General features: G+C 43.6%; 1 long non-coding RNA gene across 3 annotated transcripts; it reads right to left on the bottom strand.

Annotated features, from left to right (window-relative positions):
• Positions 1–334: 334 nt before the first annotated feature.
• LOC114013918 (uncharacterized) lies at positions 335–21,482 on the bottom strand. 3 transcript variants are annotated; one of them, XR_008745422.1, is made up of 7 exons: positions 20,467–21,482; positions 19,403–19,533; positions 13,551–13,675; positions 12,543–12,863; positions 12,053–12,234; positions 3,729–3,831; positions 335–1,990 (listed from the first exon to the last, which is right to left on the bottom strand). It is a non-coding gene; the product is annotated as an uncharacterized LOC114013918 (long non-coding RNA). The 3 variants fall into 3 exon arrangements; XR_003557185.2 differs by having other exon boundaries at positions 12,543–13,675; XR_008745423.1 differs by lacking the exons at positions 19,403–19,533; positions 20,467–21,482 and adding an exon at positions 13,845–17,787 and having other exon boundaries at positions 12,543–13,675.
• Between the last annotated feature and the right edge of the window lie 2,526 nt (positions 21,483–24,008).

The raw sequence follows: 24,008 nt of genomic DNA, 5'->3' as shown, positions 1-24,008 counted from the left end.
AAATTTGGCTGCCTCTCGCTTTTCTTGGTAAAAATCATTTACTTCTTAAATGCAGAGCCATTAGGCTGAGGTTATAGAAGGAGTCTTTCATGCTGAAAGAAGGATCATGAATAATTTCTGTGTCTCATTCTGGGCCATTGCCATATATTAGACTACATATTTGAATCTTGGCAGATTGAAAAAATATGCACCACAAGCAACCCCATTCACGTCAGTACTTCTTCTAGCAAAGTAAGCAGAGTGAGACACAAAGTGCACAGGAGTATCATCGTCTGGTCCCTCCACTTTTTTAAAGAAAAAAAAAAAAGCTCTTTTTGCACGACACAGAATGCAAACCTCTGAGTAACCGTTTGCAATTATTTTTTTTTTAATATCACAAACCTCTGCAAATTCATACTCTCTCTCCTCTTCCTTTCTGGCTTTCTTAGAAAGTACTTTGCAATGTAACACATTTTTCCAGAGGTCAATGGGGGCATATTTGCATTTTGATACATTTTAAATTTTTGCCTCCAGCACCCCACTCAAATGCACTGCGCTAATCAGAGGCAAGTAATGATCTAGATACTTGAAGCGGGTGACTAGGCATATGAAAGCACCTCGAAATGCAAAATTAAGTGGGAGAGTAATACATGGTGAAAATAAATAAATAAGAACAAGGTGATGAATCTGGCAGCAGCAGTTTGGCTTTGTAAGCCGAGGGTTCTGCTGGAATAAGCAGCTAATGTGTTTGTGCGCACCGCTGAAGTGATAAGGGGATTCAGGGGACTCCTGCGCCAGCGGCTGCGCTGACGGACTGCGGGTTCCTCTCTGCGTGTCGCTCGTACGTCAATATACTCAGATGGTGCATAAGGATTTCTGAGGGCTTTTTATACCCTTAGCCATACCTTGTGTTCTCAACAACCCAAATCCAAGATTAGGCAGGATCTAGAAAAATGGGGCAGTCCCCAAAGCATGGGTTTATCCGTGTGGAAGTCTTTTATTTTTAGCACTGGTGATCGGTTTACACTCAAATATGCCTGCCCCAAGGGGGGCAGAGGGGCATGGGGGAAAGACACCCCCCACCCCCCCCCCCAGAATTCAAGAGATTGAATAATTTTATTTTTTTTTATTAAAGCATTAATATCTGTGACAGAGTTGCAAGTAAACACGAGCGTTTCCTCACTAACTGCAGCATCAGAAGAAAAACCCCTGAAAAGCAGATGCTGCTGAGGCAGTGATGAGCCAGGCAGTGTGCACGGGGAGAGGGATGGAGATACAGCTGGGCAGTGCGTGCACTGAGGCACCGTGGTGAGTGTGTGTGTGTGGCCGCAAGTGGTGGCGAATGTGCCTGTGTGCGACAACGACACATGAGCAAAACCGAGCTGCTCCAGTGAGTATTTTGTGTGCATTTTTAAGAGAAGGCAATGAGAAGCGGCCAGGGGAGAGAGACTGAAAAGAGGAGGTAGGAATGACCAGGCAGTTTGTGGCTGGGCTAACAGCGGCGTGAGGTAAGAAATCCAGGCATCAGGGAAATCATTTAAAGCCATATTGATTTGCTTTGGAGGCGAGAAAAAGCAGATGCACTCAGCCACTGCTCTGACATCAGCTACAGCTGCTTGATTTTACTTTTTTTTGTGTTTTAAAGAGTTTTGTTCACAGAAAGCCCGTGCCATAAACCCGAACCATCCTGCACCCACCTCCCCCCCCAGCACTGGGAGCTGGGGGCAAAGCTTGCCCACGGCCAGCCAAGTGGACAGAAAGAAGGAGAAAAGAGGGAAGGAGGGAGGGGAGGGGATCAATGGCTGAAATTCAGTGGTTCTTGCCATTTCCCATGAGCTGGGAGTGTTTAGAGGCCACTGGGCAGAGCAGGAGCAGGGCCCATCCATCCACATCCATGGACAACAGCCCTTCATCCGTCAGGAACGCTGCCCGGCCGCTGTCCCCAGCAGCATACAGAGCAAGGCTGCAGGGCAGAGAAGGATCTGACCCTTTGTGGTGTTGGTCCTTGCATCTAGAAAAGAAGAGGGGAATTAGACACAACATGGGAAAACAACGGGTTTTAATATTCTGTAGGAAATCCTGTGTTTTGGGGGAAAGAGAGAAAGGGGTTTGTCTACGTGGAAATACTGCCAGGTGTTGCCTGCCCTGTTTCCAGTGAAGAAAGCCCAGCATCTGGCTGGGGCTTTGCTCTTCAGATTTGGGCAGATACCTTATTTCAGCCACTCCCTCACATACATGTCCAGTGATACAATTGTAGAATTAATACAGAGACACTGTGGCTGAGATCTTCAAAATATGGCTTTTGCTGGGGGCCAGACAGCTGTGAGGGTCTGGCCTAGGTGACTTATCCTCAGTTGCAGTGAGCCTGACCCCCAGCTGAGGTTTCGGAGTCTTCCTCAGGTTCAGATTCCTCCCGTGCAATCAGCTCACTCACTGTGAAAGGCAGTTTCAGATCTACAAAATTCAGTTCAAACTTCATGAATAGTTACAGCTATGTGGTTCAATGTTTTCTAACATTAAAAATTCTCATTTTCCGTTTAAAAAGGACCTAGACTTCCCAACAGCCAGGGTGAAGGATGCTCAGGAATTTTTCCTTAAGGAGACAAAAGGGTACTGGTTTATTTCATCTGAAATGAAATTTGGTGTGGTTTTATTTTCCTGGAAATAAAAATTGGGTGCACTACTGACTTAAACCCCAATTACTTTCATAGCTCTCCTACCATCTTAGCTACTGCCCCATCCTTCCTGTTTTCTACACCAAGAAGCTCAAGCGTAACCACATGGGGATGCGTGCGTGCTTGCTCACTGGCTTGCTCTTTCCTGAACATCTGCTGAGCAGCGTCTTATTTGTATGAATTATGAGTTTGACTTTAAATCAGGTCAGAAAATTTCCATAAGAACAGTTTTCCTAAAGGAAACAGCTTTCAGGTAGATGGAGTTCTTAGTAAAAATATATTTTTTTTTTCCTTAGAAAGGGGGAATTCTGTTCAAAATTTAATATACAATTCACTGAAGATGCATGAAAAAGAGTAGAAATTTTATTTTTGCAAATGAAAAAACTTCCACTATGTTTTCAGTGAAAAAATAGTCAAGCGATGTCCTAACTGGCACTAATCCATGTTTTATATTTGTTACACTGATGAGCATAAATCTGGAGCAACTCCCTTGGCCTCACTGAAGTTACTTTGATTTATACTGTTGTAAATAAGATCAAAATCTCAGTCTGTGTGGTTGGTTCTTGTGATGAATATCTTTGCCTTCTAGGTATGGAAAAAAGAAAAAACCCACAGCAAAAAAACCACCCCAAAAACTGTAAGGCTTGATGGATTCTGGATCAGGGCTGTTGTGAAGAGTTCTAACTCCCTGTGGATTTGATTTCAGTATCACTGGTCAGAACGTGTCAGAATGTGGGAAATTTTAATTAAAAGTAAGAGCATACAGCTAAATATTTAAAAATAATTTACAACTGTATTTTTATCAGGTATAATTTGAAAATGATCAGTGTTACACAGAACACTGGCTCAGTTTTAAAGGGTAGGTCTGTTTCTTCCAGTAAATTAAACTTTTCTTTTATGCTAAAATATCTTTACATCTACAGATGAGTTTAACAGCATCTCAGCAACACTGAAAAGTAAGTCTTTAGCTTTATTTGTAGAGCAATATATTTTCTTTTTCACTTGTTAAACAAAACACACTTTTGATTCCGAGAAAGAAACAATAATTGCCACAAGACAGGGTGAGTGCCTCACCTTCAGAGAGCCTCAGGGTGTTCCCACCGAAGCCAAACGCAGGGTACAAAGCGTAGTGCCAGGAGTACGTCGGGGTCTGGATTACGAGCTGCTGGTAGTTCCACTGCAGGGATTCAAGTGGAGAAATTAGGTATTGATATGCAAATACTACATTATTTTTAGGTTTGGGGGTTTTTTTTTGGTTGTTTGTTTGTTTGTTTTTTTAATTCAGCTGGTTTGCAGGCCAGATCATTTCATCTGGAAGTATCAATTGAAATGGTCACGACTGTTGCGCTGCTTTAGGTTGACCTGAGTGGGAACTCTTGCAATCAGCTTTTAATGTTTTTTCAAAGCGGTACAAAATTTTTTTGACCTGACAAATAACTAATTGTGGGTAATTCTCATTTCCAAGGCAAATATGGTGAAGAAAACAGGATGAGAGCAAATTCATCCTTGGTGTAAACTCACTGACTTCAGTGGTATTACACTAGAAATAGTTGTGGAGTAGGATTTCTTATGCAAACAGTTACGCCAATTGTGTTAAATAAAAAAGTACCTTAAATCATGCCTTGGGCAAAATAGCTTGGTTAATCCCAAAATGTTGTTGCAAGAAATTTCCTTCCTTTCCCCAGTGTTCTAGGGGAGCTATAAGGCACATTACATAGTCAAGTTTTTCCAAAGAATTTAAATAATTTCTTTTCTTGCTTCAATTCAACAGACTATTTTTGTGAAGCATTTTACCGGTTAGTTTTCATCTCTCTCCCTCCCAAACCCCACAACCACAAACCAAACAGACTTACAGGGTTACTTAATGCAAAACTTCATGTTTTTGCCAGTCAGCTCTTGCATGTATTACAGAAAGTACCAACTCTGCTTCCCTGCCTGTAAGCACCTAAAATAATCTGGCCCCCATTTTAAATCTGCTTGTATGAAGTCAGTGGACATTTTCCTAGAGTTACCTAAGTACTACGTAACACAGCTGTCCAGGAAAAATAATTTTTTTAATTTCAGCATATAATAAACCGAAAAGAAAATGAAGTGAAAATGCCCAGTGTAATGAAACGTCGGCACTGTTTGCGTTGATTCAGTCAGAAGTTAAGTGCTTTCACTTTTCTGCTCTACACTTTCTAAAATCATACGAGAAAAAATAAACACTGAATGACAATATAGAAATAAACCCCAAAAGACTTCAGAAAAACCTCTGCTGTGATTTCCCCCCCATAATTGACATATGTGGTGGTACATTTTTTTGACAAAATGATATCTACAGGCAAAAAAGATTCTGTCAAATAATTTGCAGCCATCTTCCAAAAGCAACACTGCTGTGAAAAACAAAACAAAACCCACCCATCCACCAACAGGATTTTTATTTTATCCTGCTTTCTTTCAGAGCCCAGAGTGCCCGTGCATTGTGACCATGCTCGTCTGCGACTAATCCTAGAGCCGCACAGTTTTGGGCTTGCCGTGGGGCTGAGCCATCGCTTCCTTTCCTAGGAACTGCTCTCGTTTCTGAAGGTGGCGGCTTCCAGGTGAGCAGGGCAGCCTGTGCCTCACTCCCTTCACAGCACTTCCACATGCAAAGCAGCATCCACAAAAGGCCACCCTGCCCTGCGAGCCCCGCGCAACGCCGGCGGTCGGAAACGCTGCTGAGTAGGGGTGGCAGGAGCTGGATCTTAATGGTTTGCCCCCTCCCAATCACTCGGGTTCGTTGATTTCTCTAATTAACTGTGCATTCCACTTCACTGTTATTCCCAATGATCCCATTTAATCTCAATGACAGGGCCAGAGATAGGAAGGCCTTTGCTTGCAAACAGCTTTTGGCAAGCCCTGCTGTTCTGTAGAGGCTCGTGGGTATCCCCGAGTATGAATCCAGTGCTATTTGGCTGCATCTTCCTCTCCTCACTGGCCTGTTTCCACCTACCTATTCAGCCTCTCTTCCTTCTCCCTTTCAATGGAGCCTTCCAGCTCATCTTCAGAGGTCTGGAGCTGCAGTCCTGGCTGACAGTTGCGCCTGTAAAACTGATTTATTTGCCCAGCACGGCACTGTGCCAGGGAAGAGGCCGGCTGAATGGTGAAGCTGTTAAGAAACTAATTGCGTGATGCACTGCAGTTACAGGAGAGTCTTTACTGTTTGCTTCATCTAGTCATATTTGCCACCAAGGATCTTCCTTGTTTGCCCCTTTCCCGTGGTTTGAATCGGAAGAATACCAGATTTACACCAGGGGTGGGCTTGGCCGATTGGCTCCCAAGCCTTTATCGTTAGCTTGTAGGTCCCTTCATTGCGTAAAAGACTGAAATACTGTCACTGCTGTGAGTGTTTCCTTGCTTTCTCATCTCGGACTGGGAGGCTTTGAACTTGCCAAGATCTAAGTTCAGCCCTCTCTGCTTGTTCTGCTTGTGTTGATGAAGTCACTAATCCCTAAATGAAGGGCAGGGAGCTGCTGGGGTTAGCAATTTCATCATCTTTAACAGAGAAAACAGAATCAAACTCACAACACAGATGAGTTAACGAGAAAATTATTCCCCTCTGCCTTGCTTTCAAATGTCTTTTGGAACGGTGGGTCTGGACTGAAACCTTGGGTTGCAAAATCCCAGCCTGTGGGAAGAGCAAAGTCAGGGAAGAACTCTGTGCCACCGCATCACCATTAATTAGGTCACGTTCAGCTCCTTTGCAAGCAAACACCTTGTTAGGCATTTACCTAACAGGAAAGCAGCCATACTGCTGCTTGCCCTTGCTGTTTCTACCCGGGGAAGAAGTGTTGGTAAAGGGTGGACCTAATGATAAGCTAAATGATTCCCATCCTCAACCCCCAGCCACCACGGGGCCGGTGCCCACCACTTTTCCCCAGCCATGGGTGCCCTGGCGTAGCACCAGAAATGTCGCCTCAAATAGTTTGTCACTTTGCTCGTAACGCAGAGCTGATGCTGCTTGCATGTGGTCGGTGATCACATTTTTCATTTGAGAGGATTATGTTGACTTGACTTATAGATACCAGGTTCAAGTCAACACTGACTCATTCTAAACTAACCAAGCTCAAGGTGAAAACTTTGAGTTTCTCCTGATTCCAGGGCAAAGCTTTCTTCACAGCTAATGCCTGCCTCCTGGGAAATGTGTCCTGAAGCCTGAGCTCAGGGCGCCCACACTAGCACAGGGGAATGGCTGCAAATGGCATTGTGGGTGCTTTGAAGAACCTTAAAAGAAATAGTTTTAGAAGAAATTATTTCAGTTACTTTCAGATAACCTTTCCCTGTTACAAGCATGTTTCAAATTCGACACGTATCATTCAGAATCCGATTCTTAGCTGGTGTTTCTCCATCTTTTCCTTTGCATGTGACAGAATTACCGTGCTCGCGTTGGTCCTTGTGCCCGGTTCCTTTCCTCTTGAGGCCAGTGGAAAACCTCCCACTGACTTTGCCAAGCCGTGAACCAGATCTGCTAAGCTTCAGTTGACAGGGCAATTTCCTCCCTCCTTCATGGTCTCATTCAGCAAAGACGTATCAAAGAGTGTACTTGCAGCATGAGGAGTTGCACCCTCTCAAAACCCAAGAGCTTCAACTGGGAGCCTGCACCAGCGGTGAACAGCAGCAGGCACAGGCAAGCATCAGCTGGAGCTCAACACAGAAAATTGGTCTGACAGCTTTGCTACATCCTCACAAAGAACTCAGAACACAACTTTTGTCAGCCAAAATCTTTACAGCCTCTGACTTTCCCTGCAAGGGTAGAATAATTCTTAAAAAAAGAGAGACTGCAGCCTTGTCTTTATCCTAAGGTGGCCACTAGTAAGAGCTCTGCAGACCAGGCGGGTGGTTGCAAATGGCTGTCTAGTTTCTAAGTTCATGAATTTCATCCCGAGCTTGACGAAGTTTAGCAAATACATCCTCCTAGATCTTCCCCATGAACCTCCTCATGTAGGGAGCTGGCAAACCTTCCGAAACCCCAGGCAATTACCCCTCCTCTGCAGGGCTGCACTCTTCCCAGCAGTAAGGTGCAGGATGGCTCAGCCAACAGAAATATTTACAAAATGAGTTACGGTTCCAGGCAGCTTTCAGAACTTGGAACTCTGAGTAGGAAAGGTTTGGGGGGGCAAGGATTTCTGGGGAAAGTGGAAAAAAGGAAATAATTGAAACAGGATCAGAAGCTGAGGCTTACTCTGACATACCAAATCATAAATCATAGCGGAGGGGCAGAGTTTGGCTGTCCTTGTGACATTGCACGTTAATGAGCCAGGACTGCTCTGTGATATTCTGCACAAACTAGACCTTGTGTGTCTCTCTTTGCCCTAAATGTGAATTTTGCAACTCACAGAGAGATTACGGATATGATAAATGGGAAAATGATGAGAAAAAGTCAGATCAGGAAGGAAACCTATATGGTGCCTGGTGGGATCATGGTAATAGATGTAGGCTTTGTGGAGCCTGAGGAGAGTCAGTGTTGTAGAAACACGGCAGAAATGAGCCAGTGGCCATGCCACTGCACGTGTGGCAGCTTTGAAGAAATCAGATCAATATAGTAGATTTCTTCTACAAAGTTGGTACCAAGAGTGCAAAATGAATGGACATACAGAAATCCGCTTTCACTTGCAGGCTGCTTGTGCATCCCCCTCCAAGCCCTCGCACAGTGTGACCCGCACACCCTCCCCACATGCCACACTCCCGCCAAAGATGAGCAGCGTTTATCTCCCGTGCGCAGGTGCCCGTGTGCCTGATGCGCTTGGGCAGGGAACGATGCGTCCTCCTTAAAAGCAATTAGCAGCTAGCTACCCACTTTAACATCGGAGAGCAAATTCAATCATGGAATAACTCTCCTGTAATCAGTACAGTTAGCAGGAATGCGTTTGACCCTGGCTTCACCTTCTCTGAAATGCAGTTCCTGGTACAAAGTGTTGCACTGCTGTTGAGAGTGACATGCTACGAGTAACCGGATGTCAGGATCCTTGTGTGAAAACAAAGTCCAAAATAACTAGGAAGTCTTGAACCAGAAACTGGCATAACGGTAGAAATAATTCCTATTTTCACATTGCTTCTCCTTTCTCATGGTACAAAAACGATGCAGTGCACCACAGCCCTAACCCCAAACACATTCTGTTACCTAAAATGTCTTACAAAAGCTCAGCCAAAGTTGGGGTTTGGTTGCTGCTGCGATGTGGAAATGTAAATCTCTGTTTGCATAGAAACAACGTCTGAAACACTTCTCCCTGGTGCCACAAGGAAAGTGAAAACCTTTTATTTCATGCATATTTTTCTTCTGGAGCCGGACTGCAGTTATTTATTTATTTATTTATTTTTTAAAGGAAATGACAACAAAAAAATCATCGACCTAGGCTTGCACTGCTTCCTATTCATATATAGATCAGAACCATCTATCTTAGAGCTGGGAGACTGGGATTCCTAACCAAGAAGAAAAGCACAGTACGCCCAGAAGACCTGCAGTACTTGTGTGTTGCACCCAGTCTCACCAGTGGTTTATTCTGGGAACAATATTCTTATTTCCTGAGAAGGGTATGGTGATATGTGAGGCACTTACTTTTCATTAGAGGGACAAGGTCCCGTAAGCGAGAGTCAACTAGTTGTCTGTTGGAGAGCTGAGACTGAGATGACAAAGTATCTCTCCGAGATACCATTATTCAATTATCGCTCAAAGTGTTTGTGAGAATAGTGTATATCTTTAAATGAATGGGTGGCACAGTGCTCTGTTTTGCCTGAAAAATTTAAGTGCTTGGTTGTAGAACAAGCTGTACTTCTTTACCTAGGAATACAGCCATTTCTTTCCTTCTTTATTTGTTTTTGCCCGTAAGAAACCTTGTACTTCCAGCCACACTCACACAATTGTAGTCCCTCTTCTCTTTCTCATTTTCTTTCTGCCTTTCAAAGAATCCTTTCTGCCCTGTGTCACACTGCCCCACTCCTTGCGTGACGTGTGTACAATGACCTCTCATCTCCACGTCATATGCAGTCTAATCCTTTTCCTCGAGCATCATTTGCACAGAAACCCTTTGCCTTCGCTGAGACAAGCACAAAACTCCCTTTCCTCCACTGTCACTTGCAGAACAATCCCTTACTTCTAGTGGCATGCAGGTGGTAACCCTTGATCTTCTGTGCCGAACACAAAATGATCACACTCTAGCTTCCCTTCAATATAAGACTGACAATGAAGCCTTTACATTAAATTCTATGAAAAACACACTGCTGCCCTTTTATTCCCAATTTATCCCAATATTTACCTTCATCTGACTAGTATGAAATACCATGGTGAAAAAAACAAGGGATACAGCCCAAAACTTCAAGAAAGAACCCCAGCTTTCTCAAATGTTTAAAGAGACAAAACCAAGTATATGGCTATCCTAGCATTTTTTCCATTACTCTTTTTTTTTTTTTTTTTTTTTCCTTTTGCTCCCCTCTTTTGCAATGATATGATGAAAAAAAAGGGAGGAGGGGAACAGGAGCAAGGAATAGAAAACTGGAGGTGACTCAGAACTCGAACCCAAACAGTCTTTTAAATAGCTCTGGCTTGGGTCCTGTAAAGGAGAAAGATTTTTTTTTTTTTTTAAAGACAAAAAAAAAGAGTTAAAGGCTTTGGCTTAACTCCCCCTTGTGCTGCAGCAGACTGGTTACCACAGCAAATCGGAGCCAAAAGGCAAGAGACCAGTACCAGGACTGCTAAGTGTCATCAGCTGAAGGAGTCATTTAACCTGCTTTGCTTTAAGCATTATCCAAATGCAAAACATACCTGTTTAACCAGGGCTTTACAGCCTCCTGCAGCCAGGGAAGCCCTGTCCTAGCTCATCCCCTGGGCAGCTGCAGCAAGGCAGGATGCTGGTGGGGCTTTGGAGTGATTACCCTAATTTGACATCCCCTTCACACAGCAGTGTTGCATTTGGTGATGATTCGGGCTTAAAATGATCGTGTTTGTTTCTCTGGCCTGCCTATTTCCACCCTACTGCCACAGCATGCTTTCAAAACAGGGCTCAATTAAGTACATGTTAAGTCTGACCCTTTGCAGAAACGCTACATTTAGCCCCACTGATTCTAAGTTGGGTTTGCCTGCTGTCGGGGTGGCGTGGGTTTGCCAGGATTGTTTTAATGCTGTACCTTTGGTCAGCAACACACAAATTCCTTGTAACAGGAACGCTGGCTAGGTGCTCCTGTGTTTGTAATGTGCTCTGACATCCAGGGTGGCTGGCGCATTTGAAGCATGAGATTTACGGCGTTTGCTCCCGGAGTAGCTGCAGTACGTGCCATTAGCTGCTGATTGGTACTAGCCACCGTGGCTGCTTGAACAAAATTCAGGGTGGAAAACCACCGCATCTTTTGAACAAAGATAGTAATTATGCTAATCGTATCACTTTAGCATTTTTCTCGCCTGTGTTTATGAACAAGTGATGTGAGCCAATGAGAGCAGCAGCTTCTTCCCTTCAAATTAATTCCTGCTTTGGAATAGCAGGATAGATATGATAAGACTTTCAGTTTGGTATGTTTTCTCCTGCGTCTTTTCAGTGGTGCATTACACATTCACCACAATTCTTCACCTCTACTGTCACTTTTATGGCAGTGTTTTCCTTTTCCTCCTCTTCAGTCATGGGCATGCTAATCTTTTGTGTCACAAGCAGCACAACCCCTCCTCTGTATGGGCCCCCTCCTCCCTGCGCACGTCCTGGATTATGCGGTTAAAAGAAAAACTCATTTCACCTACAAAACATAAAACAATGTAATTGTTGCTGTTGCTATTTTTATTTCCATTACCCACTAGACCCAGTCTGGACTGAATAATTAAGCAGCTATTTGTGTCATGGGTTTCAATGCTGAATGTAACCCATTAACCCCATAGGAGCAAGGTCCTTGAATTCTGAATAATTCTGGGAGTGAACTGTGATGAATCAGGGCTGAGATAAGAGGCAGGCATCTTTAAAAAAAATCTGGAGCATGTTCTTGGCACTCAAGGTTTGTTCTGTGTTGCAAGCAGTTTCTGCTCGTCTCTTTTTTTAATCTTTCCCCATTCAACTGAATCCCATGGGAAATGCAGAAAGGCTCTACTTAGAAAAAGTGTATATATTATAGTTCATTCTGTTATTTTCTGGGTTTTTTCCTCCTCCTCTGAAAATATTTGTATGTAACAAGCACCTTACCGTTCTCTGGGGCTCATCTGTTCATACTGCATATTCTGCACTTGAAATTGCCGTAAATCTCACTCTGGTCTCATTTTCCCCCTCAAATAGAGCCTTGTTACCCATAACTAGTCTTGGACATGCTCCTCTGACATGGATGCAGCTGGTATAACATGGTTCAGTGAGCACAATCCATAGCAATATTCCCAGCACCGGTATAAGTGTTTTGATGCTGTACCTTACCTAGCAAGCTGTGTGGCCAAACTGGTCCATAAACTAAGTGTGGGTAGTGCTCTCCTACTGCATCAGCTGCTTCTGGAAGCAAAGAACTGAATGTTTTTTACTTGAAACAATGCATTTTAAGATCTCTTCCTGAACAGGTACTTGGGAGGCAGGATGATAGCTCTGCCCATAGATGCATAGCCCTGCAAAATAGAATAAAATAAAGAGTTAGTACCCAGCTACAGGTTACCATGTATGCCTGTGGGCTTCCATACCCTCCTCCTCAGGTTAAAAAATGCGAGGTTAAGAGACCAGCCTTTAATCTGATCTACTGCATAAAAGCAGCCATACAATTATTTTGCCCCATAATTTCTGTATCAACCCCGACCACTCCTAGCAGAACTGGGCTGTCCCTTTCTGAGAGGTGGCCAGCTCTGATTTAAGGACTGACACAGAACTTCCCCACATCCTCTTGTGATCAATTACAAATTTTAGCAAACAGACCTCTCACCTTTCTCACGTATCAGCCACTTTGTGTATTGACAGAACCCACGTGGGCAGCCAGGGATGTGAACAGGGTTTCTTGCATGAGGAATGGTGGGGAGAACAAGTCCTGTGCGGGGACTGTTGGCCTTGGAAATGCAGGCTGTGGGATCGGAGGGAACTCAGCCGGGGATTGCTGCTGCTCAGAAGGACCAACACCACTGCTTCATCCAGTGCTCTTCAGCTGTGGAAAATGTTGTCCCTACTGGCTCGTCTTTCCTTCCTCCATTTGACACCGTGAGCTATTTCTTGAATTTAAAACTGCTTACCTACTGCGGTTGGAGAACAGCTGAAAATAAATGAATAAACCTGAAAAGTGCATTAGGTGTAACATTCCCTTCTCTCGGTCCTAGCTCTGTCACAAGACAGACCGTCAGACAAGGGGCCAAATCCTGACCTGTGGGGGAGCAGAACTTGAAGTATGTTAATAGTCTTTCTATACTTTAAGAAAACATGTACAAGCTAAGAAAAGTAGCATTAAAAGATAATGTTATGAGAAAAATCATGAACATATTCAGATGTCTGAAAATACATCCTTGGTTGGAAAACCCGACTGACCAAACATAAAGAGATACAATCAGTTAACAATAGTAATGCTACGTAAGCTGGAAGTAAGCACCAACATGTGATGATTGGTTGTGAGACGTATTCCAGAATATAGTACATTAATATTGAGCTTTGGTTTTATCACAGGAACGTAATGACTGCTAGGGATGAAATACTGAAGAGAGGTAAAGGAAGAAAATGAAACCACTGTTTTTCAGGTCACAAAGAGTCTAATGTTTTCTTATAGTAATTTTAACTGAAGTCAGTTTTGAGCAAGTAATAACCGAACAATTCGCAGGACAGCACAGAACTGCAGCCTGATGAGAACTGCAGGAACGAGGAAATGTGTGAGCATTTGCAAGAAAGGGACCTTTGCTTCTTTGAGAAAATTTTGCATTATGGTATTGCAAAGATAAGTTGCTTACGATACCTAACATGAAACCGATGAGCGTGCTGGTAACGTCTTGTAGTGAAGTTTAGAGATCTTTGCAATATCCAGAAGCACATGTTTCCCTCTGTTGTTCTCTGTCTTCTTCAATATATCCTTTTCTCTCCCTGAGGAAGAAACAATAATTTAATTCTGACTAATATACAGAAGGTCTACTATGACCGGGATGGTTAACTTACAATGAGACGTTTTATGAGCCACAGCCCCGGCTTGACTAAATGCCTTCTGTGCAGCTTTAGCTTTGCTTTATGGACCTGTAAGAACATAAGACCTTACCATGTAAGCAGGAGCTGTAGTCCATGCTGGAGGGTGAGGGGGCCTCCTGAAGCAAGCCACTGACCTGCAAAAGGCCATCACCTTGGGAAAACTGCGCTGGCGCGAAACCTAGAGGAAACACAGCCACAACAGAAACCAGCGTGTGCGTCTCTGAGCTGCCTCCTGCTCCTCCTAATCAAGAGCTCATTGCCAAAAAAAATGAAAACCAATCAAATAATCCTCTAAAAAAGGCTGCTGTAAACAGTTAAGAGAGCTATTTTGTGTCTTGTACAGGAATCCCCATTTCTACTTTCTCCACAGAAACAGTAGGAATGGAGAAGGTCTGATGTTAACAGCACACACACACCCCCCGGCCCTGGCAGCCCAAACCCACCCGCTTGCTAGGGAGGCTTTGGGTTGACTTCAGCCACCCTTGGTGTGCAAACACAGAAAAACTGAATCAAAATGCTGCAAGACTGAACTGCTGATGGACCCAAGTTGCTAACAGCCAACGGTCCAGATGGCCAAACCGCATGAACCTCTATACAACCAGAACAGCGCCAAGCTGGGCTCCCAGCGCGCCGTGATGGTGCTGAGCCTGGAAGGGATGGGTGCTGCCGTGCCGCGGGGCTGTGCCGGCTCAGGTCGCTCTTGGGGGCTTTGTGCTCGGGGTGAGCCCCCGCTGCCTTGCGCTGCTTCAAGAGCCGCCGTGTTCTCTGAAGCAGCAGAGGCACATGCTGCAGGCTGAGAAGGAGCGTGGCTCAGCCTTGGGCCGCACAACAGGTCTCACCCTTCCAGCTCTGGTGCCATGCCCAAGGACCTGGTGCCAGCGCATGTTTCACCAAGCAGGGATGTCATGGATGCTTCTCGGGATGTAGGGCCAATAAACCTTGCCTCCACATATAGAAAAGCAGCATATGTTTCTGAATGGCTGAAGAATACTAACGAAAACCTCTGTGTTGTATGTTACCTGCTGCAGCGACAGGTTCATATCTAGCCTGAGAAATGTGTGTTTCTCAAGGAGTAAGTTACAATCTGGGGAAGCACTTTGTGGGCTTGGTGTTCACAGAAAACAGCAAACAGAAGGTGACTGTGGTGTCGGAGAGGAATCAAGGCACGGTTGCACATAAGTCAGTCTGGTACCGAAGTATTAGAGAATAAATTGCACTACCCCCAACCTTAAGGACTGCAGATAATGCGCAGCAATGAAGTTTTATCTGTGCTCAAGTACATATTTTTTATGCAGCTAAAGCTATGTCGCAGATGTTCCTCACTGGAATAGATTTTGCCTTTGCTAATCCTGCAGTAATCTGCTGGTAGCTGCGTTATTACCCCCGGCTCCTTGCGGAGAGGAGCCACCGCTCGCTGGGGGCCCGGTTCGTCTGCGGGGCTGGGGGCTCAGGCTGCCGGTGCCGGGGGGAGCACCCTGCCGGCCCCCTGCCTGTTCCCACTGCGGTGCTCTGCCAGGAGAGGGAGCTGGGGCTCTGGGATTCGGTGGCCTTTGATGTTTTCCGCTCACAGATCATGAAGGTGTTACGGCTGTCCAACACTAACATAGGCTTTCCTGCTCGGCTGGGTGGATGCTCAGGGGGCTCATGATTTTCCATGGAAGCTACATACTGCCGAAGGGGTTTGGCTCCTGCTGGATCCCAGAGGACTCGGATGCTCCGGGCTGTGATTTGAGGCTCTTGGTCACTTTTTCTGACTGCTTCCCCAGGTGAACTCCAAAGGGAGTTTGGACTTGGTGAAAATGGAACGGAGCCTACGGATTCTATGCTATAGGTGCAAATCCACTGTCGCGCAGCTGCTGCTGGAGCGGAGGTGGCAACCAACGGATGCGTAGCCAGGCAAGCTACAGCTGGGAGGAGGGGAAAATTTTGGTTGAGGCTACCAGGTGGCACACAGATGTTGGACAACGTTTCTTTCAACTTAGAAATACATCAGCCTTCTTCCCCCTGCAGTATATGTGTTTCATTTTGAACAAGTAACTGGCAGCTGGAGAAAGTTATTAGAAAATGCTAAGTCTATGTTCCAGCGCTTGCAACAGCAGCAAAATTACCTGTTTCCTATTCTGCTCAAGCTTTCTGTCTCCTTTTTTAGATATTGTTGGCCTCAAGTCAAGTTTTCCTTAAGTTATGTATCAGAAGGGGAATAAGTGGAGCTCCAAGCTTGTTTAAAGAGTAGAAAAGGGAGTTTAAACAAAGCTGGCAGTGATACCAATGCAACTATTATCTAGGTTCTGGATGTAGTTGGGCCTGCTGATAAGAAAACAGGAAATAAGTGAGAAAACAATTCTTGAAAATGTGAAAACCAGCCAATTCTACAGGGCTTCACTCTGTGCTCAGATGGCTGTAAGTGCTGATAAAAGAGCACACGTGATGAGAAAGTGCTGTGTCATTATCAAAGGCCCTTTCAGTCTTATTTTCATTTTGGTACGAGTGCAGGAGTCTGGCAAGGGAAGGAGAGTAACTTCATTTCTTCTTTGACTAATGAAATGTGGTCACTGACCGATCTGCCCTCTTTTCCCTCGAGGGGATGAATAGAGAGTTGCGCTTCCCTCCTGTTTCCTACCTGATTTGAAAGTAAGAGCAGAGAAATCTGGAGACAATTTTGGAGGCTAGAAGAAGAGCTCCTCAGATGGTCGGGGGCTCTATTAGCTAGGAGGCACCTAGGAGCCAAGCCAGAGAAAGGATTGTTATCACAATAACACAGTGAGGGCAACCACTAGAAATCGTAAGCAGTGAGGAAGGCTCCTTCAGAAGAAGCACATTTGATTGGCTCTGTTAGGAAAATCCTGTGACCCTCTGATGCCCTCAGCCTCCGTTACCCCATGGTCCAAGGGGTCATCTTTGCCTGCTGGGAGGTAGAAGCTGCTCCCAGAAGCATGGCAAATGGCTGTCAGGGTGCTGGAAGCCTTTGGTAGTGCAGCCCCCAAGCTCATGGCTCTTACCATACCTGTTCTTGCAGAGGGCACTAACTGGTAAGCATGAATGGTGTGGAGTTTTGCATGCAGGAGCTGTGGTTGTGACTTCCCATCTCTGCACCAGCCGACAAGTTATTATAAAAATAAATACCTCGGCTGCGGCAGCAGCATCCCCAAGGGCCTATTTACTTCTACTGGCACGAACTAATTCCTGCAGAGGAGCTCAAGCCAAATCCTGCAGAGACCAGCGGGAATCTCTCCAGGCTCTTGCAAAGGCGGTTTGTACGATGGAGAAAATGTTGGTGCTTGGTCATATTTATCACCGTGTGGGTCAAAACATGTCAGTCAACAGTTTTTCTAACAGAATATATATTTTCTAAAGCTGAAGGGAAGTGAGCTTCTTTACCTCCTTTTATTTTTCAAGTAGTTATCCTGATTTAACTTCCGAAATTGCACAAGATGCTAAATGGTGGCTCATGGAGTGGCCAGGGATCAATTACTACCTTTTCACGTGCAAACTGATCCTAAGGTATCTATCAATCTCTTATAGTCCGACCTCCAGAAGGTATGCCCAATTTCAGAAAATGGAAAACACAGAAAGGAAGCTGAGGCAGGGGGCACTTGCCTGCCGTGGCTGGCTCTCTAGAATATGTTTGACAGGTGAGTTTATTATCCGTAGAAAGAATGAACAAGCCAATACACCCTTTTCAAGGTTTGCAGGGGCCTTAATGTAACTTCTTCATTTAATTTGGATCTATATACCTCATGAGAAGGGCAGAAGATTTTCATTTTCAAGGCCTTATTTAGCCATAAAATGTGTATCACGTTAGCTAAGAGCAGGTCTATGAATTTCATTTTATTCGGTGACAGGAGAAATAGGGTTGTATATATCACCCTTTCAGTAACTGCTATTAAAAGGTGCATATTTCATGAAGAAACAGTGCATTCCATGTCATAACATCTCTCGTGAAACAAAATTCAGAGCATTTGTGGTATACGTATATGAAAAGTATCAGTTCACTCATATGTTAAGAGTATGAGGAAAATATAAGCCCCTTTTGTGACTGGAGCTGGCCACACCTGGAAAATTAGGATGCATTTTGCCAGTTCCAGCAAAGTCAGTAGGAGGTTTTCTATAGCCTCAATGGGGACAAAATTTTTCCTAGATTTCATACAATTGTAAGTATTGTACAATTTAGCCACTACGGTTATTAAAATGCTATAATCCCTAGTGTGATACATGATGGGGTAAAAGCACTTACAAAGGTATTGCTTTCTAAACTGGTGTAATTACGGTAGTAATTCCCAGCGAAGGAGTATTGCAAATGCAGTGCCAGTTTCTCAATTTTTTTTGTCAGTGTTCATTACAGTAGTGATATGCTTGTGTCTAAATCTTGTTGATGTCCTTCCAGAGGGCACTAAAAACCCTAAAGTAAGTAAAGAAAAATTCAGTTGGTGATTCTGACTGGCTGCTGAATTGCCGCCTTTTGAAGCTTGTCCCTCAGCTCATAATCTCTAATGGTCGCTCTTATACTACACAGCCTACTTGCTCTTTGTTTATATTAATCCACTTAAAGTTTATCTAACTTAAGGGGAATTAGGGGAAAGGAGAAAAACAAAACCAAAAAGAAAGCCCTCCCCTCATCAAACTTGGATGATTTGGGGCTAACAAGCCTAGGAGGGCCGTCAACACTCAGCTGGATTTTCAGCCCTTGGGAAGTTGGCAACAGTGTGGGGCAGCGGGGGCTGCTTTTGGGGGGCTCTTACAGTACATGGAGCTCAGGCTCCAAATCTGAGGGCAGAGGGTCTGTCCCTCCTGGCAGCCCACAGGACAGGGCTGAAAGCCTCTTAAGGCACCGAAGAAACATTCTGAGCAGTGAACCCTCCTTTTGCAGTTTTCAGAAGGGGATGGACGTACAGGTCTCTCAATTACGGCAGCGAAAGAATCAGGTTGAAATAAACACCAAAGTCCCCCATGGAGCGAGAAGAGGGCTCGACTGTTTCCTGACAGGGATCCTCTCAGCAGTGACAAAAATCAGCTAGAGGTAAATAAAATTAAATGTTCTCTTTATGATAAAAAACCTCCCTGATCTTAGGGACCGCTTATTTTTAACCTCACGGTCACACTGTATTCCTCAACAACCAGGGGGGGAGGCAGGGGTGACTGAGGCTTTGGTATTTTGTTTTTCTGAGGGCTTGAAATTGGCCTTGGGTACTCTGCATATGAGTGATACATGTGTTTCCGTCTTCTCTGAAGATGTCTAGCATCTACATTTCTCTTTGCTCCATAAAACCACCTCCTTTCCACTGCTTAACTAAGCTCTCAGACGTTATTTGAACAAAGAAGTGCTGTTCTTTAGGCAAGAAAGCCAGAAAAGAAGCCCAGTGTATTTATTCCCTTCCTTTGAGTGTGTCAGTCCTTTGACTAATGATGACAAGATTTCTGTTCCTGTTGAGTTGCTAGCTTCTTCACAGGTGCTACCAAATAAATACATCAGTTTTGAAGATGGAATCTTACAACTGTCTGGCAAATTGCAGTGACACAGTCAACTCGTTTCTCATATGCCTTTATCAGATAGCTACCAGATTAAAGACTAAATGAACAACACCTACTTCGATTAGATACCAGATTAAAGATCAAATGAACAATACTTACCCGGATTAGATTTGCAATGGTCACTGAGTTCGCCGTGATTTTATATCTCCTCGTTAGCCCCTGGAACTATCCAGTCACCAACACACCACGTTGCAAAAAGGAGCTCGGTGTCTTCTAAGTTTGATGGAAACCTGCAAATAATAACATTTCATTTAAATACATCCCCTGAAAGTCTGGTGATGTCTCAAACAAATTATGCCTTTGGACTTTCAGAAACCATGCAAATCAGTTTTTCTTACTGATGTTCCCAAAGAATTAAAATCATACAACTTTTACATCTCATGATTTGATAGACTCTTGTAGTAAATAATTCCTATTTTTCTAATAGAGATTTTTGTTAAGTGTCTGTAGTACACAAACAGTAATCCATGCTTACATCTTTCTTGAAAGCCCACAGTTAGAGAGACATGGAGGCAAGCGGATGCAATACTGAGCCAGGATTCAAAGCGATACCACCATGCTCTGGCATAGACAACAATAATGGGTTTGTGACAGACACATTTCATCCACGGTTTTTGGATGTAATTCTTTCTTCTCTTTGACTTGTGGTCTTTTGGCTAGTACTGCCCAGAAGCCACCGCATTCTAGGCCAGGATCTCCAATACTGATAGAGCGGGTGTTGCGGCCCCTTGTTGCATGTGGCAGCCAGCAGCATAACTATCTGGAGGAGGTGACAGGATTCACCGGGAACAGTTTTGTGGTTTGATCCTCCAAATAAAAATAGGAATAATAATAATAAAATAATGAAAAACAAAAAATAAGAAAAAGTAGTAATATAAGTTATTAGCATTATTCTGCAGTCTATGTTTGTTCTACACTGAGTAAAGTTGTGGTGAAGTTACACGTGGTCTAAGGCTGATGGCGATGGCTGTTCTTTGGCTTGAAAAAAGTGTGTGCAACCATCATCGTTAGCATCCCCCAGCACCTGATTAACCCAAATGCTTGGGTAAAGACCAATCACCCAAAACTTAATGAAATTGAGAAAGCAGACATACTTTAATGTCTTCTCACTTCAAAAGAAAAGCCGATACCGTACAGATTTTGCAGTGAAGCTTCCATCTTACCAAGACTTGCAGAAGAGCTGAAGTTGTGGCTCACCGAGGTATTGGAGACAGCTCTGAGGGCCTGGCCACACAGCGAGGGCTTAGCAGCGGGTGACGGCCACGCGGGTGGATAGTGCATAAGTGCTTTAAGTAAGACTTTATGGAAGAGAGGGCTGCAGTAAGTTTTATTGGTTTAAAAGGGCTCAGATCTCAAAACTGGTGGCTTTGGTTGCTGTAATAACATTAGGTAGCTATAATAACATAGAATAAAATTAGTGCCTGATACATTAAATAATTTCATCGTGATAACTAATCTGATCAGTTCTATGAGAAGGACAGAAAACATGATAGGACATATAATGTAATGGGACAGCAGGAGTTCTCTGTCGTTACTCATGTATTTACATTGGAAACCAGAATGCAAGGAAATTGAGTGCTTCAAGCATATTCTAAAAGGATCATTGTGCAGAAAAATTCTCTCAGTGCAGAACTCAAAAGGTTCGTAATGTGGAGAGGCACTGGCTGCTCTGCAGTGGCAGCTTCATGTTTATTTATTCCAGAAAAAATAAGAAGGAGATACTGAAGTAAAGAGGAGATAATTTTATTCCCAGATCAAATAAAGGAACATAGAGTGTGTTCTCATCAAAGTGATTACTTTAGGGGGAACTAATACAATGAATGTTATTAAATTAAACAACTTCTTTACAGGGCATCTCACATTAAGGGTTTTAGTGTAAGTAATATTTCTGTCAGGCAAAGTGATCCAAGACAAAACATCTTGTAGAAGATACAAAAAAAGACCTTTAAGAAGGGACTAAGTAACAAGATGTGATTATGAACCATTGTGAGGACTCATGTAAGATAGCATTTTTTCTCGGAGAGTTCATGCATTTATACATCCTTATAGAGGTATTCCTTAATAAACACATTCTTGTAAAAATGTATTCTATTTAGTATACTTCCTCTGCAGCAAATTATCCCTTAACAGCTCTGAGAAACAAGGATGTCGGGAGCAAAATGACTATTGTCCTTTCACTAGTTGCTTGAAATCTTTTATTTTAAATTAGCTTTTAGGTGCTGGTATACGTAGAGCTAAACCAAACGGCTGTTCAGCACAGACAGCTGGGACAAATCCTCAGCTCTATGGGAGCGGTGTCTCTCCTTTCTCATGCGGGAAGACTTAGGAGCAAACCTTTGCAGTGCTGGGTGCAGGGAGCAGCCAGGCAGGTAAATTTGTAGAGATACCATGCTTTCTTAGAACATTTACGCACATTAGCACTGGCAATCAGCGCTAAGGAATGGAGGCCTATTGTATCTTTTTGTATTCTGAAATGGACATCTGTATATCAGCACACTTGAAGACCTACAGCTACATTTTATTATCCGAGAATCTGAGAGGTCTCAAGGGGTAATTATTTATAAAATGACTAAAACATCTTGCCTCGGGTGCAGAGTTCTGGAAAGCCATGTCTTCTCTAAGGGTTGTGAGAGTTAGCGATGAAAAAGCCTGACTGCATCATCTTGTATTGTTCCCTCCAGTGCCTTTGCTGGTAATTTATCAAATCTGTATTTATCTTAGTATTTATATATGGCTCCCATTGCACCACTTTGCAATATTCAATTCCTTTATTCTCACAAGGGCCCTATCTGGTATATCCTGCATCACGTCTGATGCAGTCTTGAAAAGAAGGATCATAGCAACAGAAACTGTCAGGAATGTAGTCCCTTTTCCTTGTTTGCTACCTCCAGCAGTAAATCGTGGTTCGATTTCATCCAATGGGGCTTCCATCTCTCACAAGGGGAAGACGAAATGAGTAGGCGAGTAGGTGGGAACCGAGTTTGTGTTGAGATGTGAAGGGCTCAGAGCTGTCCTCTGTTTTCTGCCACTTTCCTCCGCAACATTCAGGACACTGCAGGAACTAGAGAATTTACAGAGTATCTCACTGCAATTTGATAAAATTCTCTGGCTTTTATCATTCAGCAGGTTTGATTGCAAAATGTGTGCTAGGATACCGTTTTGTTTTCTTCAGGCAGCTGATGAACGAAGACCTGCACGTTTTAACCCTAATTTTTTTGTTTTCTTTAATTCCTTTAATTTCTCAATAAAAATCTACTAAAAAACCAGAAACCCCTAGATAAATAAATACCTAAATATATCCCCCAAACCCTTTGTTTCTCGCTGCACTGAGCAGTTTTCCTACAACTTTTAATCCTCTCTGTGATGTAATATTACTAACCACAGTGCTGGAATGCCATCTCCAGTGGCCAGATGTAGAAATACTAGAGTTCTCTTCTCCAGCCCAACTCTTCTCTGGAACGAGGGATTCTGAATCTGAGTGTTTCCCGAAGTATTGGATAACCCCAGAGAAAGGCTCTGTGGGTTGGGTACAGAATTAAAAGCAAATGGTTTGACAAGTCAGTGTCTCCTTTTGTTCTTTATAACTCTCCCAAGGAGGGAAGCACAGCACGTGCTAATGGCTATTTATGCTCATTCTGACTTGCAAATATCACGGGTGGAGGCAGCCCCGAGACACATGGGAAAACAGGACTCCAGAGCTCTGCTGCCCTAGGAGAGTCTAAATGATAAAAATGCTGTCCAAGAATAATGGAGGGTATATTTTGTACAGAAAGTATATTCCTTGTAGACCTAGACCCACTTCATACCGAACTTAGAATTCCCCCGGTTTTTACCACCAAAGCGTGCTGTCCTCAGTCGCAGCCCCTATAGGTCAGGTCAGAACCTGCTGCACAAACCACCCATTCTGGCTTGAACGGCTTATTGGCTATTTCTACAAGCCATCAGCAAAGGTACGGTGGAATAAACAGAATATGAGAAAGTCTGTTCGGACTCTTTCAAAAATTTGGGAAGTTACCTACAGATACAGAAAAGGAGGTGCAAGCACTGGCACTTTCACGTACCACCCTCAGACAGCCACTCTTTCCTTGCCAATGTGATAGTACTGCAAGTTTTGAATAATACATTGAAAAGACTGTGATCTTACGGACTTGTTACAGTTGTTTTCTCAGTGGTCCTGATCCAGACTGGAGGCTGGAGGCTTTGGCTACAGGCTAACTGATTCCTGGTTACTCTCTGGGCACTTTTCGTGGTTCTGGCAGTTGAAACCAGCCTCAAAGTGTTTGTGAAATATGGTATATTTTGCATGGTAGCAAGTCAGAAATGAATCCCAAAGTCTTTAATGCTAATGTTGGTTTGAATATAAATTTATATACACCCACAGCTTTTTCATAACAGCCCCCACACTTGGTGAGTCACAAGAGATAAAAATCATTGATAAAAAACATGTTTAACTTAGAACCATATAAAGAAGTATTATTGTTCTTTGGGAAGAAAAAAAAAGCACGAATTGCGTTATTTTCTATTATTTTTTTATTTTACTTTTAACACAACGATATATGTCTTCCTATTACTCCTATTATTAACCTGCAGAAACGTTCAAGAAAGGAATTGGCTCCAGTGATGAATCTCTCTGACTTGTTCTAAACCGCAGATATTAATTCCAGCACTGGGCCATTAGCTGTGTCGTTCTTTCATTCATGAATGT

The sequence above is a fragment of the Falco peregrinus genome, chromosome 1 (genome assembly GCF_023634155.1).
Source record: "Falco peregrinus isolate bFalPer1 chromosome 1, bFalPer1.pri, whole genome shotgun sequence".
NCBI lineage: Eukaryota > Metazoa > Chordata > Aves > Falconiformes > Falconidae > Falco > Falco peregrinus.
Note: the sequence above shows the minus strand (reverse complement) of the source record. Positions and strands in the feature narration are given on the sequence as shown.